Genomic DNA, 3412 nt, shown 5'->3' with positions numbered 1-3412 from the left:
CAGCCAGAGTGCTCCTTGGAGGCCAAGATAGCTAAACTTCATCTCTCATACTTTGGACATATTGTCAGGAGGGAACAATTGCTGGAGAAGGATATCATGCTTGGTAAGATGGAGGGTCAGAGAAAAAGAGGAAGACCCCCAACAAGATGGATTGGCCAGGTGGCATCTTTGATGGACTCAAATGTGGTAGCAGTAGTGAGGTTGGCCCAGGATCAGACATTGTTTCGTTCTGCTGTGCATGGGGTCGCTATGAGTTGGTTCCGACTTGATGGCACCTGACAACAACAACAACAACAACATGAGAGATGAAGTCTCATCATCCTGGCTTCTAAGGAGCATTTTGGCTGAACTTCTTCCAATACATATGTATTTGTTATTCTGTTAGTAAATTGTACTTTTAATACGCTTCTCAAACACCATAACTCAAATGAATCAATTATTCTATGGCCTTCCTTATTCATTGTCCAACTTTCACATGAGTATGAGACTAATGAAAAGACCATGTTTTTAGTTTTTGCTCTTGAAGATTTCAGTGCACTTTGGCTCTTGATCATATACTATCTTTCAAAATTGTCAAACATCAACCACTTATTATCGACACAGTGAATCTATGTATTCCTTCCATTTTCCCTTGACACTTTCTGCATCATTCAATATTTGCCCAAAGAATTCCTCAGTGTACCAAATTGAAGCTTGAATTTTTTTTCCCTCATTTCTTTCAGCTTGAGAGATGCTGAGTGTGTTCATCCAGATCTTTACACATTAATTTTGTCATCGATGGCTTTAGTGGTTGGTGTGTAAATTTGGTGTTCCAATTATTGATAGATGTTTACAGTGGTTTTGGCTTATTTTGAGTTGCACCCCAGCAGGAAATGACAGTTCTGGATATTTTGCTCCATTCTCATCATCACAGTTAACTCTATTTTGAGGAGGCAGCTCTTCCGTAATTTTTTGTTTGTTTGTTTGCCTTCAACCTGAGGGACTTACCTTCTGAAATTATTTCTGACAATATTATCATGCTGTTCATAATGTGTCAGATCACACGAGAAAGTGAGACCTGATAGTCCATTGCTATTCATAAGGTTTTCAGTGGCTATACATTCGGAAATCATCTGCTTCTCCTTCTTCCTAATCTGTCTTAGTCTGGAAGATTAGTCAAAATCTGTGCACCATAGCTGAGTCTTCTAGTACTTTAAGTACCAGTAACATTTCTTTCACCATCACATCAACATGTAAGCCACCACAGTACAAAAACCTGACAGACAAGTGTAGGAAAGCAAAACTAAAATGAGAAAAAAGCAGATAAATTCATGTATAAATATTTAAAACTTTTGTACATGAGGATATTTTATTCACAAGAGAAGGAATAACCTACAGACTTGGAGAGAAATTTAGAAATCATATATCAAATAAAGTTTAAATGTGGAATATTTGGAGAATTCCTACAATTAAAAAAAAAAAAAAGATACAATCAGTCCAAATTGTGAAATGGATAAAGGACTTGCATAGACAATTAATTAGAGGAGGTACAAACAGCCAAAATGCACGTGAAAAGACTCAGCTGCATTAGCCATTACTGAAATGCAAATGAAAACCACAGTAACATGCAATTTCACACTCAAAGAATCACAAAGATTTTTCTTTTTTCTTTAAAGGAAAATATTGACAAGAATGTGATGAAATTGAAACCCTCATCTATTATTTGTGGGAATGAAAAATTGTTTAGCCATTATGAAAAGAGTTGGATGAGTCCTAAAATATGAACAAGTCCAGAAGATCCAAAATGTGACCTAGAATATATTCCCTTAAATTTAGACACTATCTCAAGAACAGACTTGATGCATTAGACTGATGATTAAAAACCAGAAGAGTGGTAGGAAGACATGACATGACTCCATATGATAAGCACAATACTGTGAACAAGACCGAGTTCAAAGCTGCCAGCTGCTCTGCTGGAAAAAGATGAAGCCTTCCACTCCCATGATTATTTACAGCTTCAGAAACCCTAAACAGAGTCACTTAAAGTCAGAACTGGCTCAAAGGCACTTATCAACAGCAACAAATGGTGAAAATATTGAATGATACAAAAAGAATCAAAGAACATGGAAAGAATACACAGTCACTGAACCAAAACTAGTGGTCGATGCTCAGCAATTTCAAGAGACAGTGTATGATCAAGATGGTATTAAAGGAAGATGTTCAAGGCAAAAAACAAGGCTCCAGGAACTGACAGAATACAAATTGAAATGTTTCAACAAATGCCTGGAGTACTAGAGGAACTCACTCATCTATGCCAAGAAATTTGGAAGACCAACCAGTTGGGAAAAAAAATCCATATTTGTTCCCATTCAAAAAAAAAAGATTCCACAACAGCAATTGGAAAGCCTTGAGAAACACCATTAATATCATCTGGCTGTTGTTGTTAAGTGTCATTGAATTGATTCTGATTTATAGCAAACCTGTATAGGATTTCCAAGGAGTAGCTGGTAGGTTTGAACCAAGGACTTTGTGGTTCACAGTCCAGTGCTTATCCTAAAGCACCTGGGCAAATAATCCAGGAATATGGATGATATGACTAAGAAATGATATCAGGATTGGAGGAAGCCTCATTAACAATCTGCAATACGCAAATAACACAATCTTCCTTGCTGAAGACGCCAAATACTTAATGATGGATATCATTATGAATTGTTCCTCAATGAAAAGAAAATAAAAATCCTAGCAACTAGATCAATAAATAACATCATGACAAACTGAGAAAAGGCTGAAACTGCCAAAGACTTCATTTTACTTCCCTTTACAATCAATTAATGCTTGTGGAAGTAGTAGTCAAAAAAATCAATCAACTGAATTAGGAAAATCTGCTGAAAAAGACCTCTTTTTTTTTTTAGATTTTAATTTTTTTATTGCAGTTCTAATCAGCATGTCTGATCCATTTCAGCTCCTTCACTGCCAAACCTGGGGGCAGACTCTGCTTCAGCTTCTTAGCCTTCTCTTTGTCGGTGATGATCAAGGTGTCTGCATCATCAAACCTTAAACTTGATTTTCTTAATCTTGATAGATTTAGCATCCTTTCACCTGGCTGTGAGTAGGAAGTTCTTGATTTCCTCAATTTTGCTAGGCTTGCCTTGCCTGCCCACCCCTCTCCACCCACCCCACCCCAGATAGGGCCCATACTCTGAGCTTTTTTTTTTTTTTTTTTGGTATTGTCAATAGCCTCATGTTGTGGTTGTTAGGTGCCATTGAGTCGGTACCAACTCATAGCAACCTTATGTACAGCAGAACTAAATACTGCCTGATCCTGAGCCAACTTCACTATCATGCAAGGCTTGAGCCCATTGATGCTGCCGCTTGGCAAATCCATCTCACTGGGGGTCTTCCTCTTCTTCTCCACCTTACCAAACATGATATC

At 37.5% G+C, this 3412-nt stretch overlaps 1 pseudogene; it reads right to left on the bottom strand.

Moving 5' to 3' along the window:
- Positions 1 to 2914: 2914 nt before the first annotated feature.
- Positions 2915 to 3412, bottom strand: part of LOC102842352 — a 7945-nt pseudogene continuing 7447 nt past the window's right edge.

This window comes from Chrysochloris asiatica, unplaced genomic scaffold (assembly GCF_000296735.1).
Source record: "Chrysochloris asiatica unplaced genomic scaffold, ChrAsi1.0 scaffold00491, whole genome shotgun sequence".
NCBI lineage: Eukaryota > Metazoa > Chordata > Mammalia > Afrosoricida > Chrysochloridae > Chrysochloris > Chrysochloris asiatica.
Note: the sequence above shows the minus strand (reverse complement) of the source record. Positions and strands in the feature narration are given on the sequence as shown.